Source organism: Triticum aestivum, chromosome 4B, assembly GCF_018294505.1.
Source record: "Triticum aestivum cultivar Chinese Spring chromosome 4B, IWGSC CS RefSeq v2.1, whole genome shotgun sequence".
Classification (NCBI taxonomy): Eukaryota; Viridiplantae; Streptophyta; class Magnoliopsida; order Poales; family Poaceae; genus Triticum; species Triticum aestivum.
The window spans coordinates 647,305,644-647,331,522 of record NC_057804.1 but is presented as its reverse complement, the minus strand read 5'-3'; the positions used below and the strand labels follow the sequence as shown (position 1 = coordinate 647,331,522).

The following is a 25,879-nucleotide window of genomic DNA, read 5'->3' as shown; positions in this document are numbered from 1 at the left end:
GTACCATTCTCGCTCAAATGGGTTTCATACCTATGGGACTGGCTAGTTTTTACATTGGCTCGCCAAGCCTATCACAACCCTCCTCCTTTACCCGGGCTTGGGACCGGCTATGCCTAGAAGACATAGGCGGAGTTGCTAGAAAATATTTGGAGTGCCTTTATATAGGTCTGCATTTTATTTCACCCATTTAGTCATTCTTTGAATCATATTACACCCAGGTACATAATTAGGAGTAGCTAGTTGTGTGGGACATGGCTGGACTGAAAGCTTAGGTGCATGACTGACAGAGGTATATATGTGGCGTGGCCGTTGCCTTCTTTGACTGCTAAGTTGGCTGATGACTTGTGCACTTTGTATGGCACACGCGTACACACAAATATGTAGACGTATGTAAGTAGCCCTGGGATGAATATGGGCACCTAGCTAGCGTGGACAGCGGAGCACCATGGCCTCGATCGTGATTCCCGGTCCGAAGGCCAGCAGCGCACCCCACTCCGGCAGCGGGCTCCGGCCGCGGCGCAGCTCGTCAAGCACGAACACGATCGTGGCGCCGCTCATGTTGCCGTACTCGCGGAGCACATGCCGGCTGGCCGCCAGCTTCTCCGGCTCCAGCATCAGCACCTTGTCTATATTGTCCAGGATCGGACGCCCTCCTGGGTGCACCGCCCAGAAGAGGTCGTTCCACCTCCCGTTCCCATTCCCATTCCCAGAGCATGGAGGTGGAGCATCGTCGTCGTCCACAATGATGCCATGGAACGCGTCGAGGAGGCACGGCTCGACGCTCTGCCCGACGAGCGTCGGCACCTGGATTGCCAGGTGGAAGTCGATGCCGCCCCCGGAGACCCGCATGCCCAGCGCGTGCTCCGTCCTGGGAATTGTGGTCTGCGTGGCGGACACCATCTCGAAGATCGGGCCCTGCTCGCCGTCTAGGAAGGGGCCGGCCCCGACGACGACGGCGCCCGCTCCGTCCCCGAACAGCGCGTGGCCGACGATGTTGCCGCCGTCGGGCGCTCCGAAGCAGACGAGCGTCATCTCGGAGCAGGCGACGAGGACGCGCGCGCCGCGGTTGTTCTCGGCCAGCTCCTTGGCGAGGCTCAGCGCCCTGCCGCCGCCGTAGCAGCCGTGGAGGCTGAGCATGGTGCGGCTCACCATGGGGCGGAGGCCCAGCAGCGCGGCCAGCCGGAGGTCGGCGGTGGGGGCCTGGCAGGCGGAGTAGGTGCTGAAGACGAGGTGGGTGATGTCGGCGGCCGGGCGGCCCCACTCGGCGATGGCCTTGGCCGCGGCGCACTGCGCCAGCTTCGGCACGGCGTCGACGGTCATGTCCACGCGGGTGTCTAGCGACGGCAGCTCCCTGTCCAACAGCTCCGGGTGCGCGGCCAGCGTCTCCTCTGTCAGGTGGAAGTGCCGCTTCTCGATGCCCGATTTTTCGCCTTGGTGCAACAAGAAAATTCAATTCTTGGTTGAAAATGCATGCATGCAGATTATAGTCGTTGACGTCCAAAAAAGAAACATAGTAGCAGTAGCGGTACAGATTCTCTTGAGCTTCTCCTTGAGCTCAGGGAGGTGGTCGCTGTTGGTGACGCCGAAGAGGTTGTCGGCGAAGACGTCCTGGGGCACCAGGATGCCCGTCGGGTTCGCCGTGCGAGCATCGCCGCGTGCCGCCGCGCCGCCGCACCATCGCTGCTTCCCATGGCCATGGCCGATCTTTTGCTATACTTACGTACGTGTGTCAACTTATACTTGCTTGTGAAACTTCCGATGTTTGTGTCTAAGGGATCGGCCAGGCTCGGGCTTTATAGTAGTGGCTGGCATGGCATTCATTAATCTCCACCTCAGGTGCAGCTTCCGGCGCAGCATCCAAACGGTTGGGCGGGGAATGTTTCCTTTGGCTCTCACCAATTCCGTGGAAGTGAAAGGTGAGTAGATGGAAATTCCTTTGAAGTTCTTTTTTTTTCCGGGGGCCTTTAAAGTTCTGTTGTAGACATGGGGATTTGAAACAGTTGAGTTGAGCTCATGTAGACAAGCAGTGGCGGTCTAGACCGCGGATAAGATAAGATAACTGATAATTCGCCAGACACTGGCCACAAGTGAACAACGTAAGTACTCCCACCGTCCGGAAATACTTGTCATCAAAATAAATAAAAAGGGGTGTATCTAGAGTTATTTTAGTTTTCTTTTTTATCCATTTTGATGACAAGTATTTTCGGACGGAGGGAGTACAAAATCTAATGTCTAAAGATATGGACAAAAGACAATATGTAAGAGAAGAAACAAACTTACAAGTGAACCAGATATAGAGATGGCAACTAAAGTTGTTGTTTCTATTAGTTTCATCACAAATTAGATATAGAGAAAATTAATTATATTAACATCTGCAAAATCAAATTAGTTTCATCACAAATTATATTTGCATTCTACACATATTTTTTGAGCGGGCATTCTACATATATTTGATACTCTAGATAGTAACATATTTCTCTAGTTATATACTTGGTCAAACTTTAAGACAAACCTAAAACTTCAAATATTTTGGAACATAGAGAGTAGTAAATACAATAATTTTTTACTTGTAATATAAGACTTTCCAAAAACCAAACAAGCTACTATTAGGGCAATAAACAAGCTAAGGGGCTCTTTGATTCACATGATTCTAAAAACACAGGAATAGAAAATACGTAGGATTGGAATGTCATGCTCATCTCAACCATACATGATTTTGGGTTGTTTGATTGCATCATAGGAAAAACAAAGGATTCTTTCAAAGAGGTTTGAGTGGATGCTAAAAGTCCTATAGGAAGTAGTAGAAAGAAATCCTAAGGAAAAATAAGAAACATCTATAAGTTCATGATAAGATCATAACCAACATCTATAAGTTCAAATAAGAAACATTTATTTTTGGTTACATCGATGCTCTTGTGTATAGTAGATTCGATGTATCAATCTCGCCTCTTCATGTGGGACTGGACACGACAGTGCCACAAGAAGCCAATCTCATGCTAGCTAGCCAGACTACGTCAAATGTATTCATGTTGAAAAGATTATACCATAGATAGGCAGGGTGGGAATAATCCATTCAAGTCTGATGTTACAACCTCCATGATATATGTTCAACTTTCCATGCTAATCGCCAAGGCAACTAGCAGTGATGAACGTCATTGGTCCTAACTGCAACCGGGCAATTAAAATGCCACTTACTTCTATTTTGTGCAATGATACTAAAATGTAAACCCTCGTGAAACACATTGATTAAGACAGTCAATATGACATACATATTTACAAAATGCGGGTAATTCAAAAGATTGTATCTGGAGGGTGGATAGACAGATATAACTATCCTAATTTTCCCAAATCATGGTCCAAAAGGCATGAGCATAGATCTAGTACAAAATGGAGGCGCGGTATCCGATCTATTTGTGAAGTGCCAATAAAGTCTAAGGGCATCACCGGCACGACATTTTAGTTGCACCACGCATAAGTCTGTTTCAAAAGAAGTGTTTTGTGTAGTACAGAGAAGTGATAGTTGCGTTGAGGCGAAATATATCCAAGTTTGCATACAATAAAATATATATTTGATTTACTTCCAATTAGCACAAAAGCATAGCATTGAAGGTCTTTCCGAGGAAGAAGAGATAGGAGAATTATAAGCGAGGCACCTCAGATTCATAATGATCCTTATATACTACATAATGCATGATGAATCTACACTTACAACCAAGTCAAGACACACTGGTAAGCAACACTCACAACCAAATAAATAAACGACATCAATATGCAAGTGCATCCATATGATCACCACTACCAACCGCTTGTTCATAGGACCACCATAAGTAGATTTAATTGCTAGCAGGAATATCTATAGCACAAATACTACCACAAATCCATATGGCCACCACTATCACAAAGTATAGCTATGCATAGAGTATAACATAGCATCATTTGAACATGACACATATCATGTACAAAAGGCAGAAGGAGGGCCATGGAGCCCATCCGTCGGAGTTGTAGATGGCGGAGGACCCGTCATTGACACAATGGTAACTTATCGCCCTCGAAATGTCGGACTACGAAAGTTGCCACACCGTTATTATGAAGTTGACATTGTATTGGTACAAAAGTTATCACCTTTTGATACCAATACGGTGGTAACTTGATAAAACACCGGGTGAAAAGCTTAGAGTATTTTCTTCCCGATAATCCATACTCACTATCGAAGCCGTCGTTTCATGAAGCCAACAGTTAAAATTGATTATCAATTGAGCATAAGGTTGAACTATCAAACTTTTTTTCACTTTCTAAATCAAGTTTTAATAAGTTGACAACATCAGTTTCATCTGCATGGCCTTGCAATTTCACCTTAACATATATGTGGTCATTTGTCTTTTGCATATAAATTGATTGGATTGCTATAGTGCAAACTTGTACACATTGACAGTCTGGAACCGTCCTGCTCTATCCCCCTTGCACGGACGTTTACACATTTTATTTTCCAATTTAAAAATGGTTTGTGGTTGACTTGCTCGAGACAAGTTTTTCTGACTTGTCGGCGAGCCCACGTTAGCCCAACAGGTAGCACAGGACACCGGGTAAAAATCTCTCTTACCTTATAAATAGAGAGCCCATATACAATGGGACACCCCTAAATTTCCTACAAGGACACCCGTGTAACTAGGCTCCATCCAACATAGCGCAAGTGCAGCCCAGCTCCCCAGGCCCCAGCATAGGATGAAAGCCACGGAGGCCCAGTCCAGCCTTTCCAGGGATGCGAGCAGTACATCGATCGATCGATACTACCTTCGGCCGGCCCTTCGCCTCGCCTGTTCGTCTGCTCGACTGCACTTCGTGCCCTTCCTGTTTCGCCTCTGTACTCGCCACCTATCGACAGACCGCGGCAAGTCGCCGAATCAGTGAAGAAAAGAAGGCATAGGTACCCTGCATCTGACCCCCAATTCGATGTGCCTCTGCCTCAGCCTCTAGTTATAAATCTTGATCTAATTATTGCTTTGTTTCCCTAACCCTAGGGAATTAGGGGTACTGGATAATACTAGAGATTTTGACTGTATTGGGTAATTGGACTATTTGAGATAATTGTGCAACCAGTGGAGACGGCTGGAAGCACCGGCACCATGTCAAGTATGTTTTATATGACAAGTATTAATATTATGTATGTACACATGATTCATAGTTCTTTTCTTTCATGCAAATTTTAATTATCTGAATAAATTACAAATTTCAGGAGAGGCTCAGCTCATGGAAAGGTTTCTAAAAAAGAGGAGAACCTCGGTGCAAGATGAAAATGTTGGTCCGTCACACGAAAATAATCAAAATGATGGCTCGGTCCCGACACAATCGGATAGACAAATTGATGCCTCAACACATGAACAGATTGATGTTCCGACCCCGCCATCATCACATGGACAAAATGATGCCTCCACACATGCACTACTAGGAAAAGGCATGCTAGTGGCGCACCGAATTTGCCTTCTAATGGCGCACTACTGGTGCGCCACTGGCATCACGCCATTAGAATTAAATTCTAATGGCGCACTACTGGTGCGCCATTAGTATCTGGTGTTCTAATGGCGCACCGCGTAGTGCGCCATTAGTATAGCCTGCAGTGCGCCATTAGAATGCCTCCCAGGGGCCATATGTACAAATGTGCTTTGACATTCTAATGGCGCACCAGCAGCTAATGCGCCATTAGTGTGATGATCACAGTGCGCCATTAGTGTCTTGTGTGGTGCGCCATTAGTATGAATATTAGGTTTTATTTTTTTTGCTTTTCTGATTTTTGCACAGGTTAGAAAATATATTATTGCATAGAATATAGACAGCAGCACACAGCAACATTAGATTCATCAAATACAATAGAAGATTAGTCTCCGAATACAATTGATCATATTAGTCTCCGGATTCAAAAGACCGGACAAAGATAAAACATTACAAGTCTCAAGACCGCGAGTATCGAGTTTGCCTTCACATTACAAGTCGATATCGATCATCTAAACTACCATCACATAGAAGAGAGCTGTGGTCATCACGATGAGCATCATCGCGATCAAACTGGTCTTCATCCGGTTCCTCCAACGCTCCCTCCTCTCTCCCGCTAGATAGCGGGCGTATCTAGATTCGGCCTCCGCCCTAGTGGTGTACCCTTTGTAACTGTTACCGCTGAAACGGTGAACCTGTCTCCGACACTCCTCCCAGTCATCGTAGATTCCAGGAACCTTACCCTTGTACACGACATACGACGGCATCTCTATGCACAAGCCAAACAACAGACAATACATAAGAAATGTGTAAGTATGCAACAAAAGGATCGGAAGAGAAAAGCAAGACATTAATAGCACGATTCATGGTCCTACTAATAAATAGCATCGATTACATCTAAGTTGAACAACCGTCCAAACCAAAGAGACATCCGAATTCATTAAAGTTTAATTACAACATGAGCCAATCAATGTTTCAGAACTACACATCACTACTTTCGACTCAACTCATCGGACAGGAGCATGGGTGAAGCCGCCGTCTGTCGTGATGGTCATGAAATCACGGTCGTTGTCACCCTGCATTTGTAGTGTTTCATCTATCTCACTGTTGGACGGTTGATATCTGAGGAAGAACTGCCCCGCGGTATGAAGGACATCTTGATGGATGATGTCCGCAAACTCCGACTGGATGCGAAAGAATTCTTGTCTGAGGTCCGCGTCCTGGACTGCCGACAAGCTCGCGGCCCAATCTTTGAGATTATCTGGTAGCAGAAGGTGATGATGGTCCCTTACGATCGCCCGCATGTGATGGAGGGCGTAGTAGGCATCCTTCTGACCGCCAGGCGGCTGCTTGACGCAGCAGAACTTCGTATTGTGTGAGAAGATGTGCTTGTCGTACTTACGAACTGGCCTGGTGAAGGTGCCTCCAGATTGGGCATAGCCGGGGAGAACATCATCAAGAACTTTCTTCACATTTGTGTAGTCTATCATGGAGTTACGGTTCGGGTCGAAATACGTGGCCATGGAATATTTCGGGCTTAAGAGGATGAGTGTGCAATGTGTGTCACTGCACAAAACACGGAATGTTAGAAAAAAAAGAACGATCGAAATCTAAGAAATCATATGTTACGGGGCGGTTAAGGGATGACTTACTCGGGAAAGTAAGGCACAAGGAAGTTATCCTTATCTGCGTTTGCCAGAATGACGCCTTCAAGGTGTGAACTCGCAACTTGGCGGTCCCCAGCGCTGCTCAAGTGCTTGGCACGCATGTAGAAGGGGTCGACTATCACGATGTCCGGGGTATTGTCTCTAATGATCCGCATCTGCATGCTCAGCGAAAACAGCCGAACGATGCCGAGGCACCCTAGGTTGGGCCTAATCTTGGCTCTATTGCCACCTATGTTGGGTTTATCATCTAGGGTTTATCGATGCTAAGGATAATTCTAAGTTGGGCCTAATCACTTGGCTCTATTGCCACCTATGATTTAATGCAGCAAGAATGGCAGGGCAGTTGATCCTACTTAACTAAGTACTAAGATAGCCCGGCCCATGCATTAGTCGCAAGTACCCCATATGTCCTATTTTTAGCAAAGTCATGCTAAAATTCACGGAAAATTTCAGCATGACCTTTGCTGAAAATAGGACATATGGAGTACCCGAATTTGCCGGAACGGAAGTTAATCGACATTCCGGCAAACTCAAGGGCCTCTCGGGGTACCTGCAAATTCATCACGACACGATGGTCGGAGACAAAACCCAGCCACAGACCATATGGTCCTCTGCTTTCATATGGACAAAAATCAGCTCAACTTATGTGAGCTTCTCCAGATATAATATGTCTCCCAACAAAAAATCATCAATAGTTTAGAAAGTCTGTACAAACACAGAAAGAATGACAAATGTATTTTTACAGATCATGGCTCAGAGTCATAAACATCTATGGACCAAATATAGTAATGGATACAGCAGATTAGTCTTATGATTTTACTTGTTCGGTATAAAATAGCTTATGCTTTCCTTACAGTACATGTCCACATTTGATATGTCCTTTTTGTCTGTCCTACTTTTTGAATCAACCGTATCGAGCAATACTATGGAATTAGTCAAATAATTGTGCATGTTTTGACAATAGGATGAATGCAAAAGAAAATCAAATGGTTGTGGCAATCTGTCCATCATCATGACTGTTGACAGTCGCCACACCCACTGTTGGACTTCGATCTAGCACAAAGGGGGTGTATAAGAGCAGATATGGATGGTGTGGTCTGGCACAGATAGCAGTATAATCATCTTAATCTTGCAGTGTAATTTTTAATCCGTGGCAGCAAACGGGCATTGTGCTAGTCTAATAAGAATACACATTGTTGAACTTCATTGCTGGAATTAATGGTTTAATATCGAAAGTTAATACATCGTTGTTTCTTACTAGGGGAAGATGGACCTGGATGGTCAAGCACGTGGAAGATGGCTTTGTGGGCGCGCCTTCTTAACAGCGAAAATGCATACAGAATGATCCTAAAGTTAATCTCATTGGTTCCACCTGGTGAAAAAGTTGGGTTCGAAGGAGGACTGTACACCAATCTGTGGACAGCACACATAAGAACAGTAGCAGTAGTACTACTACTAGCAGTAGTACTACCAAAAGAAAGGAAAGAACAGTAGCAGTAGTACTACTACTAGCTAGCTAGCTAGCTGGTACTGATCTAGCTTCTGCATGCATTTCTCTGAATTTTGTTATACTTAAACACTACAAGGAATTATACTTTGTCATAGCTATTAGTCTTTGGACTAAGGGGCACTAGCACACTAGTAAGTGATAGGCAACCATCCTACATGGAAATGTGAAGAGTTACATGGATGAGTACCAGCTCTAAGTGAAGGCTCAATGGATTCAAGATCAACCGACTGAAGTTGCCCAAACCTGCAAGGAAAAGAGAGAATAATGATTTCGAACTGCTTCTGATGGCATACATAAGCATAGGTTCAGTCCCCCAAATCAAGTACTCCATCAGATTGGGATACTACTCTAGATTAGTGTAGCCACTATCTAACAGAAAATTTCAGAACTGAATTTCAGAGTACTCTAAATGTTGTGTGCCCTAGTATTTCTGTGTTCCCTTGCATTTCTATAACATTTAGTAGCATGACAATTTTATCATGTTGAAAAAAATTCAGTAACATGAATTTGGCTAAGCCAAGCATGATCTTGCTTGCATTGCCGCCTTTGCTACATGAAGCAATAGGGTAGGTTCAGTTTCACTGAATTTTTGAAACTATACATCATTTGCTGAATTTTTGCTCTACATCACTTGCTCTTTGTAAATTATTGCATATATCCAGTGACTGAATTTTTGAAACTATAGGTGAACCTCTTCAGGAAACGCAAAACAGTTAACTGAAACTATCTAAAATAGTTAAATCCACTTGATGCTTACCTAATGCAGGCCAACAGAATGAAATGAACTACGAATTTGTTCTCTGAAATACATGTAGGCCAACAGAGAGGATGTTCTTACAAGGGAGCAAGAAGCCTGCCGCCATGGCCCTAGGGTTTGCAGGAGAGGGGGTGGAGGAGAAGGGAGGAATCACCATGCATAGGTTGGGGAGGGAGGAAGGATGGAGAGGGGGGAAGGAGGAAGGAGGAGAGGTACCTGGGCAGGCGCGGCCGGTCGCCGGAGGGGTCAGGGTCGGGGTTGGGGTCGGGGTCGGCGGCGACGGCGTCGTCGAAGGGATGCCTCAGTTGGCCGTGGGAAGGCCGGCGGCCGCGGTCGTCGTCCTGCACCCCGTGCCCGGACTGAGGAAGACACCGACGTTGAAGCTCCGGCAGCGGCTAGGCGTCGGGGGGCGACGGCGCGGGGGCGACGGCGCGGGGGCAAAGTTAGGTCGAGTGGGGGGGGGATCTGGCGAGGGAGGGAGAGAGGCCAGAGGGGAATAGGTGGAGGGAAGCTTTCTAATGGCGCACCACATGCAGGTGCGCCATAAGTACGAAGAAATTCCTTTCTAATGGGAACCTAGTTCTGCTAATACTACAAGAAATTCCTTTGAAGTTGAAGAGCTCAATTGGGAAGAAGAAATTCAATTTGATCCAGGTAAAAGGAGAAGCATAGATGAGTACCATCCGAATCAGAGAGATATGGTAAGAAGGAAGTATTTGGCCAATGACCCTTCTCAACCTCGTACTGCAGATTTTGAAGTGACAGAAATATGTGGTAAAGATAGAAGGTTCGTTCGGGCATGGTTTGATGAGTTTGAGAGCTGGCTTGAGTATAGTGAGTCCAAACAAAAAGCATATTGTTTTTGTTGTTTCTTGTTTAGACCGCGCAAGAAGAAAGAAGTTGGATATGATGCATTTTTTGCAAATGGTTGGTCAAGTTGGAATAAGAAATATAGATTAAGGGAGCATGTAGGAGACATCAATAGTGCTCACAACCAAGCAAAAAGAGATTGTGATACTTTGCTGAAACAAAAGCAACACATTTATGTTGCTCTAAACAACCAAAGTAACGCTGAGAGGAATGCTTATTATACTCGACTAAATGCCTCAATTGATGTTACTAGAGTGTTACTGAAGCAAGGGTTGCCTTTCCGTGGCCACGATGCGTCTGACGAGTCTCTCAATAAAGGCAATTTCAAGGAATTTCATGCTTATACAACAGAGCAGAATCCAGAGATAAGAAAAGTTGTGGCCCATAATGCTCCAGGTAATAATCAGTTGACTTCTTCAAAGATTCAGAAGGACATAGTTGAATGTTTTGCAAAGGAGATATTGCATTCTGTTCTTCGGGAAATTGGCAATGATGTATTTTCTTTGTTGGTTGATGAGTCAAGGGATGTGGCTGGTAAAGAGCAAATGGCGGTGGTGTTGCGGTATGTTGGGAAATGTGGAAGTGCCATAGAGACATTAGTTGGCCTTACTCATGTGAAGGAGACAACTTCCAAGTATCTCAAGTCTGCCATTGATGATTTATTTGCAGAATATAAGTTAAGTTTCAAGCAAGTTAGAGGGCAAGGATATGATGGTGCGAGCAATATGCGAGGTGAGTTTAATGGCTTGCAATCCTTAATCATGAGAGAGAATAGCACATCATATTATGTTCACTGTTTTGCACATCAGCTTCAGTTAGTTGTTGTGGTTGTTGTTCGGAAGCACAAATGCATTGGTAATTTTTTTGATATGATCTCAGTCTTGTTGAATGTGGTCTCTGGATCTTCAAAGAGAAAGGACTTGGTTCGAGACAAATATAAATAACAAGTGTGTGAAGCTTTAGGTTGTGGACTACTAAAAAGTGGTACAGGATTAAATCAAGAACTAGCTCTTCAAAGACCCGGAGACACTCGATGGAGTTCTCACTATAGAACTCTTAAGAGTTTGATTGATATGTTCCCTACAGTTGTCAAAGTGCTAGAATATGTGGAAGAAGAAGACAGGGATGACACAAATAGAAGGCACACATGTGGTCTTCTTGTTTATTTCCAGTCTTTTGATTTTGTGTTCTACTTACAACTTATGTCAACTATATTTATAATCAAAAACACATTATCATTGGCCCTACAACACAAGAATCAGGACATTGTGAATGCCATAAATTGTGTGAATTCAACCAAAGCCTCCTTGAATGATCTAAGGGGAAAGGGATGGGAATCTGTCCTACAAGAAGCATATGTCTTTTGTGACAAGCATGACATTTCCAAGTTGGAAATGGAAGACCAATATGTGAATCCAAAGAAGCCACGGCAAAAAACAGGTATCACTAATAGGCATCATTATGAAGTGGATTGTTTTAATGATGTTATTGATTGGCTGCTTCAAGAACTTGATAATCGCTTCAATGAGAAAAATTCGGAACTACTTGTTTGCTCAGCGGCTTTGAGCCCAAATGAATCATTTCGTGATTTCAACTTAGAGCATTTGATGAGTCTAGCTAAACTTTATCCAAAAGATTTCGATGATGGAGAACTAAGGGACCTTAGACATCACCTTCATCTTTACATTGCTGATGTCCGAGCAGATGATCGCTTCTCTGGTTTAAGTAATATTTGTGAGCTCTCTCAAAAAATGGTGGAGACAAAAAAACATATTGTCTATCCCTTGGTTTATCGACTTTTGAAGCTAGCACTAGTATTGCCTGTTGCCACTGCTACAGTTGAGAGATCTTTTCCAGCTATGAGAATTGTGAAGATATATTTGCGCAATCGTCTTGGTGATGACTCCTTGAAGTACAACCTTATTTGTTATGTGGAGAAAAGCGAAATGAGGAAGGTTACTAATGATGCGGTAATTGATCGCTTTGAAGCCATGAAAGAACGTAGGAAACCATTTTAGAAAGGTAATGGTTTTAACTTACTTATTATTACACAACTATAATTAATATGTTACTTAGTGGTTTTGTTTTCTATTTGTAGGCAATCAAGATCTGATGTTGCATTTTCTCGTCGTCGGTTATACTTTATTCATAATTTGGACACTTTGATTTTTCTTTGATGATCAATTTCCTATGATCAACTAATATTTCAAGTGAAACTCTTTATTTTGGATCATTGGTAAGCATATTCATGGTTATATCGCATTCTAGGTATATTGTATTGTTAAATGTGTTATATTTAGCTATATTAGTACTTGGTATCCAAATATATATGATAGACGTGGGACCCCGGGTAATTTTTGTCCTGGGTCCGCCCTTGCTTGTCATGAAGTTTGTGTCTTATATAGTTCTTCTTAGTGTCGATTGCCACTTTAACTAGTACTTGTATTGATTTGTTCTTAGCAATAAACAACCAAATTAAGGATTTCCATTGCCTTGACGGCTTGGTTTTGTTGGGGCGTGTTGATCTCTCTCGGTGATTAATTAATTAGGCTGCGTTTGGATGTATAGCTTATCTTGCTCGTTTGGCCATTGCCTATAAAAGCAAGACATGTTGCTCGGTTAGCACCAGGCATGAGAACGCGATGTGTAGGCAGTTGGAGGATGCTTTCATATTCTCTTTTCCATGCTGGGGACCAATCCGACTCTTCTCCTTCAGCAAAGTTCTAGAGTCAGGTATTGACTATATTTCCTAACAAAGCCAGATTTTCATGAGGTATCAAACGTCCTGCTTTGTCTAATGTGACTAGTATCGTTCTAGCCCAAGATCCAAACACACACTTAGGGCTCTATTGATTTTTGGACAATTCGAATCCTTAGATTTTTTTTCTATGGTGGCCGTTTGATTCACATGATTGAAATCCTTAGGGATTTTGTCATAGGATTCATTTGTGCTTCATGTTGGAGGAAAATTTCCATCCACTCAAACCTTTTGATAGAACTCCTTTGTTTTTCCTGTGCTATAAAACACTCTTCCACCAAAATTCATGTAGTTTTGTAATCATATAAGATACAAGATGACATGCCATTCTATTGCTGCGTGTTTCCTGTTCTCGCGTTTTGATAATCCTACGAATCAGAGGCCCTTAATGTGTCGATGCATAGCACTCAACCACTGCTAGTACAAGTTGCTCCTTGTGTATTTATGTGTGCGAGTTCCTCTTCTTGCCCAGCAATCACTATTGTCTCCTCACCGCATCATGGTTAATTGGCGATAGGTCACACACTTTCAGTCGAAGATCATGGTATCTCACTTCTTTGAATAAATCAGTGGAATACATGGGAGCAGTATTATTTTGATGGCTTGATGGCTTGGTCGTCTTTTTTAGTAGACAGGTGGGGGGTAATGGTCTAACCAAGGAAGAAATGGATCAATGATGCTCCCAAAATGTCGCGGCAATATGCGTGCGTCGCATCTTGTATATTTCCAAACATGGCCATCTGTTGTTGAAGTATATAAATCTATAAATGGACCAACAGATGATCATAAGACTCGCTCCCTATCCTCATCAAAGGGTGAGTCACACATGAACAACTGGTGATAGCTCTAGCTCCTAATTAGTCATGCGTATCAGCAAGACGATAATTATTGTGCCCACCTTACTCATGCGACTCAGTTCATCAATTTGTTTGACCTGATTAAATGATGGAGTATAGCTCCAGCTTTTGATTATATCTGTAATTATCTATATTGAATAATCAAAATATGCTGTTAGAGAGAGAAGGCCGGCCGGGTAGGCAATGTAATTCAACAGTAATCGGTTGTTTGTGTATAAAGAGCCGTTTGTAGCTAGGAAGAGTTAGGGATCACACACGTACACCTGTCCAAGCTAGCTTTCAGTTCACTTGCAGTAGCTGCTCTCGGATCGCGGCGGAAGTGAGCCCACAGGAGCTGCTCGTACGGTCGTACCACGTCCTCACGGAGCTCCAGAACCACGTGCTCGGCTAGGTTAAGTCCATGTCGCTCAAGTGCGCCGTGGAACTCGGCATCCCGGACGCCATCCACCGCCGCGGCGGCACCGCCACCCTGGCCAACACCAAGGTGCACTCGGCCAGCCTTGCCGACCTCCGGCGCGTAATGGAGCTGCTCAGCGCCTCGGGTATCTTCAGCGCCACCGCCTGTGCTAACGATGGCACGGCCGCCGACGTGCAGTAGGGGCTGACCACGGCGTGCCGCTTCCTCGTTGGTTGGCGCAACTTGTCCCCCGTGGTGCCCTTCTGCGTGAACCCTCGGTCGTCTCCTCCTTCTTCGGCATGCCCGACTGGCTCAGGAGCGAGCCGTCGCGGGCGGAGCATGGGTCCCTCTTCAAGCTGGCGCATGGCTGCTCCCAACAGGAGATGAGGCGAGCAAGGACACGGGGTTCAACGCCGTCCTGAATGACGCCATGACCGCGGACAGCGAGCTCTTCCTCGAGGTCATCCTTCTGGATAAGGGGCGCATCTTTCGCGGCCAGAGCTCGCTCGTGGACGTTGGCGGCGGCAACGGCGCGGGCACGCGGGTGATCGCCAAGGCGTTCCCGCGCATCGAGTGCACCGTGCTGGATCTCGCTCACGTCTTCGGCAAAGCCGCCGGTGACCATGGCAACCTGCGTTTCGTCGCAGGTGACATGTTTGAATCCCTTCCACCCGCGGATGTTGTCTTGCTCAAGGGAGGCATGTCTATGTACCCCATCGACATCACCTAGTATTGATGTGGTTTCATCCTGTCGTACTATTGCATGTTGTACTATTTCCATTGCCATATCTATAGATATGCATGTGTTCACCGGCGGGGGATGTTCAACGCCACTACTCCACAAGTCCACATTTAATGACACTCGACTGTTTGTTTTGAAGAGGGCCAGAAAATTTGCCACATTCATTAAATGAAAGTGTTTACAAACGACACACAAGCCCGGAGGCTAGAAACAAAAGGCTACTCTTCCACCATAAGATAGTGCAAGTGGTTGGCACCCGCCAAGGGGGTCCCCCCGCCTAAAATCGTCGCTTGGGGGCGAGCCGGCGCAAAAAAAAAAAACGGCCCTGAACTTGGCCAACGACTCTCATGGTTCAGCCGTTTTGGGGTCCGCAAACCTAAACGGAATATTTTCCGAGAAAAAACGTTCTAGGCGGGGAACATCGTGGTGATGATCCATGCCTTTCAATCTCATGAAATTCGGTATAGGTTTGTTCTTAGCAGTAGATCCATGCCTTTCAATCTCATGAAGTTCGGTATAGGTTTGTTCTTAGCAGTAAAGACCGTTGATCTAGTGTTGTTGATCGTCTCGGTGTGAGGGGATCGCCAACGGGTAGGGCAGAAATCACATATTTGACCTGAGGACGAAATCAAATCACAAACTGACCTGGTCACGAAAAAATTTCACTCTGCTGACCCTTTGGTGTGGCGCCCGACAGCTGGGCGCCGCACCCTACTGTGCAGCGCCCATCACTTAGGCGTCACACTTCCTGCCAGCGTGGCAGCCCTGGTCCAGTTGCGGCCCCACAGACAACACTGCAACGCCTAAGGGATAGGCGCCACACATGTAATGTGCAACGCCTAGCTCTTGGGCGCTGCCCAGTCTGTGTTCCACTTGGGCTGGCCCCACCCTCTCTCTCCTCCCACCCCCACCCCACACACCCCCACCCCACCCTATGACCAACCACCGGTAAGCTCGAGAAGTACTTCACCGCCTGCTCTATGCAACACTAAGCTCGAGAAAATGTTACTCTCAAATGTGTGTCAACACTAATAACAAATTTTTATGCAGTCACCGTCTCCTCTATGCAAGTACTTCACATGGATAGATCTTGAAGTGCCAGAAGATGTAAAAAAGGACCAATACGCAGATTGTCTTAGGCGGCAACGGCGGTCCGAAGAATCGTTCCGAAGAGGCTTGGAGGAAGAGCGTCGTCAGAAGGAGAGGATGGAGCGGAAGAAACGAGAGGAGGAGAGGGCACGCCAAGCGAAACTTGCTCGTGAGGAGGAGAGGGCAAGAAAGCTTGCAAAGGCTGGCGAGGCGCAAGAGGAGGACTCGGCACGTGACAAGAAGGGGAAATGGCCTCGCTCTACTCAGTAGGGACTTCGCTTCGGTGCACTCGTCGTCAACTATCTTCTAGGGCAAGCTGCCATTTGTCATTTGTAATGAATGTGTCGTGAACCATGTCGTACTAATGTTTGAATTATCTTAAGTTATGAACTCGTCGGCATAAAATTTGTGTTTGTTCAAATTGCTGTGATGCTGCAGTCATTGTAAGTATTATGAATGTGATGCTTCATGAAACGGCAAATCAGCTGCTGCTCTAGTGAAGAAACCCAATGTTGAACCCAAACCCGAGACTAAGGGCTTCTGTAATAAGGGGAACGGTCACTGGAGCATATTACCCTAGATACTTGATAGATAAGAAGGCAGACAAGGTCGATAGAAGTATATTGGATATACATTATATTAATGTGTACTCTACTAGTACTCCTAGTAGCACCATGGTAATAGATACCGGTTCGGTTGCTAAGTGTTAGTAACTCGAAATAAAAGGCTACGGAATAAACGGAGACTAGCTAAAGGCGAGGTGACGATATGTGTTGGAAGTATTTCCAAGGTTGATGTGATCAAACATCGCACGCTCCCTCTACCATCAGGATCGATGTTAAACCTAAATAATTGTTATTTGGTGTTTGCGTTGAGCATAGACATGATTGGATTATGTCTATCACAATACGGTTATACATTTAAGGAGAATAATGGTTACTCTGTTTATTTGAATAATACCTTCAATGGTCTTGCACCTAAAATGAATGGTTTATTGAATATCGATCGTAGTGATACACATGTTCATGCCAAAAGATATAAGATAGTAATGATAGTACCACCTACTTGTGGCACTGCCATGTAATTCATATTGGTATAAAACGCATGAAGAAGCTCCATGTTGATGGATCTTTGGACTCACTCGTTTTTTGAAAAGTTTGAGACATGCGAACCATGTCTATTGGTATGTATGCATGAAGAAACTCCATGCAGATGGATCGTTTGGACTCACTTGATTTTGAATCACTTGAGACATGCAAATCATACCACATGGGCAAGATGGCTGAAAAGCCTCGTTTTCAGTAAGATGGAACAAGAAAGCAACTTGTTGGAAGTAATTCATTTTGATGTGTGCAGTCCAATGAGTGCTGAGGCACGCAGTGGATATCATTATGTTCTTACTTCACAGATGATTTGAGTAGATTCTAAGTATATTTACTTGATGAAACACAAGTCTGAATTATTGAAAGGTTCAATTAATTTTAGAGTGAAGTTGAAGATCGTCATGACAAGAGGATAACATTTCTATGATATGATCATACAGATGAATATCTGAGTTACGTGTTTGGTACACAATTAAGACATTTTGGAAATTGTTTCACAACTAATACCGCCTGGAACACCATAGTGTGATGGTGTGTCCGAACATCATAGATGCACCCTATTGGATATGGGGCATACCATGATGTCTCTTATCGAATTACCACTATTGTTCATGGGTTAGGCATTAGAGACAACTGCATTCATTTTAATAGGGCACCACGTAATTCCGTTGAGATGACATCGTATGAACTATGGTTTAGAGAAACCTAAGTTGTCGTTTCTTGAAAGTTTGGGGCTGCGATGCTTATATGAAAAAGTTTCATCCTGATAAGCTCGAACCCAAAGCGGATAAATACATCTTCATAAGACACCCAAAACAGTTGGGTATACCTCCTATTTCAGATGCGGAAGCAAAAGTGATTGTTTCTAGAAACGGGTGCTTTCTCGAGGAAAGGTTTCTCTTGAAAGAATTGAGTGGGAGGATGGTGGATACTTGATGAGGTTATTGAACCATTTCTTCAACCAGTGTGTAGCAGGGAACAGGAAGTTGTTCCTGTGGCACCTACACCAATTGAAGTGGAATCTGATGATAGTGATCATGAAACTTCGGATCAAGTCACTACCGAACCTCATAGGTCGACAAGGACGCGTACTGCTTCGGAGTGGTACGGTAATCCTGTCTTGGAGGTCATGTTGCTAGACAACAATGAACCTACGAGCTATGGAGAAGTGATGGTGGGCCCGGATTCCAATGAATGGCTCGAGGCCATAAAATCCGAGAGAGGATCCATGTATGAAAACAAAGTGTAGACTTTGGCAGAACTACTTAATGGTCATAAGGCTGTTGGGTTCAAATGGATTTTAAAAGGAAGACGGACAATGATGGTAAGTGTCACCATTAAGAAAGCTCGACTTGTCGTTAAGATGTTTCCCGACAAGTTCAAGGAGTTGACTGCGATGAGACTTTCTCACTCGTAGCGATGCTAAAGAGTCGGTTGGAATTATATTAGCAGTTACTGCATGATTTATAAAATCTTGTAGATAGGATGTCAAAACATTGTTTCCTCGATGATATTCTTGAGGAAAGGTTGTATGTGATACAACCAAAAGGTTTTGTCAATCCTAAAAGATGCTAACAAGTGTGCAAAGCTCCAGCAATCCTTCTAAGGACCGGAGTAAGCATCTCAGAGTTGGAATATACGCTTTGATGAGATAATCAAAGATTTTGGGTTTATACAAAGTTTATGAGAAACTTGTATTTCCAAAGAAGTGAGTGGGAGCACTATAGAATTTCTGATGAGTATATGTTATTAACATATTGTTGATCAGAAATGATGTAGAATTTCTGGATAGCATATAGGGTTATTTGAAAAGTGTTTTTCAATGGAAAACCTGGATTAAGCTACTTGAACATTGAGCATCAAGATCTATAAGGATAGATCAAAAACGCTTAATAGTACTTTCAAATAAATACATATCATGACAAGATTTTGAAGGAGTTCAAAATAGATCGGCAAAGAAGGAGTTCTTGGCTGTGTTATAAGGTGTGAATATTGAGTAAGACTCAAGACATGACCACGGCAGAAGAGAGAGAAAGGATGAAGGTCGTCCCCTATGCTTCAGACGTAGGCTCTATAGTATGCTATGCTGTGTACCGCACCTGAAGTGTACCTTTTCATGAGTCAGTCAAGGGGTACAAGAGTGATCCAGGAATGGATCACAGGACAACGGTCAAACTTATCCTTAGTAACTAGTGGACTAAGGAATTTTCTCAATTATGGAGGTGGTAAAAGAGTTCGTCGTAAAGAGTTACGCCGATGCAAACTTTGACACTAATCCGGATTATTTTGAGTAGTAAACCGGATTCGTATAGTAGAACAGTTATTTGGAATAGCTCCAAATAGAGTGTGGTAGCTGCATCTAGGAGAACATAGAGATTTGCAAAGCACACACGGATCTGAAAGGTTCAGATCCGTTGACTAATAACCTCTCTCACAAGCGAGATATGATCAAACTCCATGGGTGTTGATTCATTACAATCACATAGTGATGTGAACTAGATTATTGACTCTAGTGCAAGTGGGAGACTGTTGGAAATATGCCCTAGAGGCAATAATAAAATGGTTATTATTGTATTTCCTTGTTCATGATAATTGTCTATTATTCATGCTATAATTGTATTGACCGGAAACCGCAATACATGTGTGAATACATAGACCACAACATGTCCCTAGTGAGCCTCTAGTTGACTAGCTTGTTGATCAAAAGATGGTCATGGTTTCCTGACCATGGACATTGGATGTCATTGATAACGGGATCACATCATTAGGAGAATGATGTGATGGACAAGACCCAATCCTAAGCATAGCACAAGATCGTGTAGTTCGTTTGCGAAAGCTTTTCTAATGTCAAGTATCATTTCCTTAGACCATGAGATTGTGTAACTCCCTGATACCGTAGGAGTGCTTTGGGTGTACCAAACGTCACAACGTAACTGGGTGACTATAAAGGTGCACTACAGGTATCTCCGAAAGTGTTTGTTGGTTTGGCACGAATCGAGACTGGGATTCGTCACTCCGTATGACGGAGAGGTATCTCTGGGCCCACTCGGTAATGCATCATCATAATGAGCTCAATGTGACTAAGTAGTTAGTCACGGAATCATGCATTATGGAACGAGTAAAGTGACTTGCCGGTAACGAGATTGAACGAGGTATTGGGATACCGACGATCGAATCTCGGGCAAGTAACATACCGATTGACAAAGGGAATTGCATACGGGATTGCTTGAATCCTTGACATCGTGGTTCATCCGATGAGATCATCGTGGAACATGTGGGAGCCAACATGGGTATCCAGATCCCGCTGTTGGTTATTGACCGGAGAACATCTCGGTCATGTCTGCATGGTTCCCGAACCCGTAGGGTCTACACACTTAAGGTTCGGTGATGCTAGAGTTGTTATGGGAAATAGTATGTGGTTACCGAAGGTAGCGAGGAGTTCTGGAATGGTCCGGCGGTGAAGATTGATATATTGGACGAAGGGTATTGGAGTCCAAAATTGTTCCGGGGGTACCAGGTGATGACCAGCGTGTCTGAAAGGGGTTTCGCAGGCCCCGGCAAGCGTTGGGGGGCCTTATGGGCCAAGGGGAGAGGGCACATCAGCCCACTAAGGGGCTGAGCGCCCCTACCACCCCATCTCACGTAACCAGGAGAGGTGGGGGCGCCACCCCTAGGGCAGCCGCCCCTCCCGGCTTAGGGGGCAAGTTTCCTAGGGGGTGGGGGCGCCCAAACCCGTCTAGGGTTTCCCCTGTGGCCGCCGCCCCTCCCCTATGGAACCCTAGGGCGCCTCCCCCTCCTCCCTTCTCCCTATATATAGTGAGGGAGAGAGAGGGCAGCCGCACCCTTCCCCTGGCGCAGCCCTCTCCCTCCTCCAACGCCTCCTCCTCCTCCCTAGTGCTTGGCGAAGCCCTACCGGAGAACCACGAGCTCCATCACCACCATGCCGTCGTGTTGTCGGAGTTCTCCCTCAACTTCTCCTCTCCCCTTGCTGGATCAAGAAGGAGGAGACGTCCCCGGGCTGTACGTGTGTTGAACACGGAGGCACCGTTGTTCGGTGCTTAGATCGGAATCAACCGCGATCTGAATCGCTACGAGTACGACTCCTTCATCCGCGTTCTTGTAACGCTTCCGCTTAGCGATCTTCAAGGGTATGAAGATGCACTCCCTCCCTCTCTTGTTGCTAGAATCTCCATAGATTGATCTTGGTGTTGCTTAGAAAATTTTGAATTTCTGCCACGTTCCCCAACAATTATGCGGTTTGACTGATAAAGATCTTCGTAGAATATGTAGGAACCAATATGAGAATCCAGGTTCCGCTGTTGGTTATTGATCGGAGATGAGTCTCGGTCATGTCTACATAGTTCTCGAACCCGTAGGGTTCGCACGCTTAACGTGCGATGACGATTGGTATTATGAGTTTATGTGATTTGATGTACCGAAGGTTGTTCGGAGTCCCGGATGTGATCACGAACATGATGAGGAGTCTGCAAATGGCCGAGACATAAAGATTGATATATTGGACGGCTATGTTCGGACATCGAAAGTGTTTCGGAGAAGTTTCGGATAAAACCGGAGTACCGGGGGGTTACCGAAACCCCCCGGAGGGTTAATGGGCCTACATGGGCTTTAGTGGAAGAGAGGAGGAGGCGGCCAGGTGGAGGCGCGCCCCCCCAAGCCCAATCCGAATTGGGGAAGGGGCCGCCCCCCCTTTCCTTCTCTCCCTCTTCCTCTTTCCTTCCCCTCCTAGTTGGACTACGAAAGGGGGAACCTACTCCTAGTTGGAGTAGGATTCCTCCCCTTGGGGCGCGCCCCATGAGGCCGGCCGACCCCCTCCTGTCCTCCTTTATATACGGGGGAGGTGGACACCCCATAGACACACAAGTTGATCTTTAGCCGTGTGCGGTGCTCCCCTCCACAGTTTTCCACCTCAGTCATATCGTCGTACTGCTTAGGCGAAACCCTGCGCCGGTAACTTCATCACCACCATCACCACGCCGTCGTGCTGACGGAACTCTCCCTCGGCCTCAGCTGGATCTAGAGTTCGAGGGATGTCACTGAGCTGAACGTGTGCAGATCGCGGAGGTACCGTGCATTCGGTACTTGATCGGTTGGATCGCAAAGACATTCGACTACATCAACTGCGTTACATAACGCTTCCTCTCTCGGTCTACAAGGGTACGTGGACACACTCTCCCCCTCATTGCTATACATCACCTAGATAGATCTTGCGTGATCGTAGGATATTTTTTTTTTGAAATTACCACGTTCCCCGACATTTTGCCCCACAGCTTTGGAAGAATAATTGAAGTTATCTTTGAAGTCTTAAGAATATAGAGTTATCGGAAATAATTTGTTACCCATGGTGGTAGCTACACATGGCCCCAATTTTTATCTCTAATTATTTTGTAAATTATTTTGTACCATGAAAAATTAACTCTATAACGAAAATATCATGACTGCAACTAAATATATTTCCAACAAACGTGTTTGACAGACGCGACAGCACACGAGTAGTTTTCGACACACACGAGTACATTTCGACACACGCTTGAGAACTCGAGATCCTCAACCCTACGCTAGAGTTAACTACACACCTACAATACCCACCTGGACACACACCCACCTGGGTTGAGATCACGATATCCTCACCCTACGCTAACCAAGCAGGCCTACAATACCCACCTGGACACACATCATCCTGGGTTCAGATCCTCACGCTACGCTAACCAGACAGGAGGACGCCCCCGGAGGGTACATGTCCCACACAACATTTTTGGCATTTCAAAAAATATTTTCGCGCGCAGGAGGGCGCGTGTGCTCTCGGGAGCATGAACCGATTTCCGATTCTCTTGCTACTTGCTTGATATTCAAAAACCAAAATATGTAACTATTATTAGCTTTGCGTTGTAGTCAAGCCCTCCGAGAGGCTGAACTGACACTCATCTTGAGATTAACGAAGTCACTGCAGACGCCTCCATAGTCGACAGAAACGTCTTCTCCTACTGAATGAACATCGCCGGAAAGATTGAAATAAATGCAGAAAATATGAGCACCTAACTAGGACAATATTACTTACTTACGAAGCCTTTTATCCCAAACAAGTTGGGGTAGGCTAGATATGAAACCCTTTCACGAGGACTTCCCAGGAGGTCACCCATCCTAGTACTACTCTCGCCCAAATGGGTTTCATACCCAAAAGACTGGCTAGTTTTTACGTTGGCTCGCCAAGCCTATCACAACCCTTAGATATGAAACCCTTTCACGAGGACTTCCTAGGAGGTCACCCATCCTAGTACTATTCTCGCTCAAATGGGTTTCATACCTATGGGACTGGCTAGTTTTTACATTGGCTCGCCAAGCCTATCACAACCCTCCTCCTTTACCCGGGCTTGGGACCGGCTATGCCTAGAAGACATAGGCGGAGTTGCTAGAAAATATTTGGAGTGCCTTTATATAGGTCTGCATTTTATTTCACCCATTTAGTCATTCTTTGAATCATATTACACCCAGGTACATAATTAGGAGTAGCTAGTTGTGTGGGACATGGCTGGACTGAAAGCTTAGGTGCATGACTGACAGAGGTATATATGTGGCGTGGCCGTTGCCTTCTTTGACTGCTAAGTTGGCTGATGACTTGTGCACTTTGTATGGCACACGCGTACACACAAATATGTAGACGTATGTAAGTAGCCCTGGGATGAATATGGGCACCTAGCTAGCGTGGACAGCGGAGCACCATGGCCTCGATCGTGATTCCCGGTCCGAAGGCCAGCAGCGCACCCCACTCCGGCAGCGGGCTCCGGCCGCGGCGCAGCTCGTCAAGCACGAACACGATCGTGGCGCCGCTCATGTTGCCGTACTCGCGGAGCACATGCCGGCTGGCCGCCAGCTTCTCCGGCTCCAGCATCAGCACCTTGTCTATATTGTCCAGGATCGGACGCCCTCCTGGGTGCACCGCCCAGAAGAGGTCGTTCCACCTCCCGTTCCCATTCCCATTCCCAGAGCATGGAGGTGGAGCATCGTCGTCGTCCACAATGATGCCACGGAACGCGTCGAGGAGGCACGGCTCGACGCTCTGCCCGACGAGCGTCGGCACCTGGATTGCCAGGTGGAAGTCGATGCCGCCCCCGGAGACCCGCATGCCCAGCGCGTGCTCCGTCCTGGGAATTGTGGTCTGCGTGGCGGACACCATCTCGAAGATCGGGCCCTGCTCGCCGTTTAGGAAGGGGCCGGCCCCGACGACGACGGCGCCCGCTCCGTCCCCGAACAGCGCGTGGCCGACGATGTTGCCGCCGTCGGGCGCTCCGAAGCAGACGAGCGTCATCTCGGAGCAGGCGACGAGGACGCGCGCGCCGCGGTTGTTCTCGGCCAGCTCCTTGGCGAGGCTCAGCGCCCTGCCGCCGCCGTAGCAGCCGTGGAGGCTGAGCATGGTGCGGCTCACCATGGGGCGGCGGCCCAGCAGCGCGGCCAGCCGGAGGTCGGCGGTGGGGACCTGGCAGGCGGAGTAGGTGCTGAAGACGAGGTGGGTGATGTCGGCGGCCGGGCGGCCCCACTCGGCGATGGCCTTGGCCGCGGCGCACTGCGCCAGCTTCGGCACGGCGTCGACGGTCATGTCCACGCGGGTGTCTAGCGACGGCAGCTCCCTGTCCAACAGCTCCGGGTGCGCGGCCAGCGTCTCCTCTGTCAGGTGGAAGTGCCGCTTCTCGATGCCCGATTTTTCGCCTTGGTGCAACAAGAAAATTCAATTCTTGGATGAAAATGCATGCATGCAGATTATAGTCGTTGACGTCCAAAAAAGAAACATAGTAGCAGTAGCGGTACAGATTCTCTTGAGCTTCTCCTTGAGCTCAGGGAGGTGGTCGCTGTTGGTGACGCGGAAGAGGATGCCCGTCGGGTTCGCCGTGCAAGCATCGCCGCGTGCCGCCGCGCCGCCGCACCATCGCTGCTTCCCATGGCCATGGCCGATCTTTTGCTATACTTACGTACGTGTGTCAACTTATACTTGCTTGTGAAACTTCCGATGTTTGTGTCTAAGGGATCGGCCAGGCTCGGGCTTTATAGTAGTGGCTGGCATGGCATTCATTAATCTCCACCTCAGGTGCAGCTTCCGGCGCAGCATCCAAACGGTTGGGCCGGGAATGTTTCCTTTGGCTCTCACCAATTCCGTGGAAGTGAAAGGTGAGTAGATGGAAATTCCTTTGAAGTTCTTTTTTTTTCGGGGGCCTTTAAAGTTCTGTTGTAGACATGGGGATTTGAAACAGTTGAGTTGAGCTCATGTAGACAAGCAGTGGCGGTCTAGACCGCGGATAAGATAAGATAACTGATAATTCGCCAGACACTGGCCACAAGTGAACAACGTAAGTACTCCCACCGTCCGAAAATACTTGTCATCAAAATAAATAAAAAGGGGTGTATCTAGAGTTATTTTAGTTTTCTTTTTTATCCATTTTGATGACAAGTATTTTCGGACGGAGGGAGTACAAAATCTAATGTCTAAAGATATGGACAAAAGACAATATGTAAGAGAAGAAACAAACTTACAAGTGAACCAGATATAGAGATGGCAACTAAAGTTGTTGTTTCCATTAGTTTCATCACAAATTAGATATAGAGAAAATTAATTATATTAACATCTGCAAAAT

The 25,879-nt window shown here is 46.0% G+C and overlaps 3 pseudogenes; 1 reads left to right on the top strand and 2 right to left on the bottom strand.

The window, feature by feature from the left end:
- Positions 1 to 240: 240 nt before the first annotated feature.
- Positions 241 to 1,697, bottom strand: LOC123089594 (bisdemethoxycurcumin synthase-like; annotated as a pseudogene).
- Positions 1,698 to 10,836: 9,139 nt separating this feature from the next.
- Positions 10,837 to 15,163, top strand: LOC123090348 (probable O-methyltransferase 3; annotated as a pseudogene).
- An 8,606-nt stretch (positions 15,164 to 23,769) lies between these two features.
- Positions 23,770 to 25,196, bottom strand: LOC123089593 (bisdemethoxycurcumin synthase-like; annotated as a pseudogene).
- Positions 25,197 to 25,879: the final 683 nt, after the last annotated feature.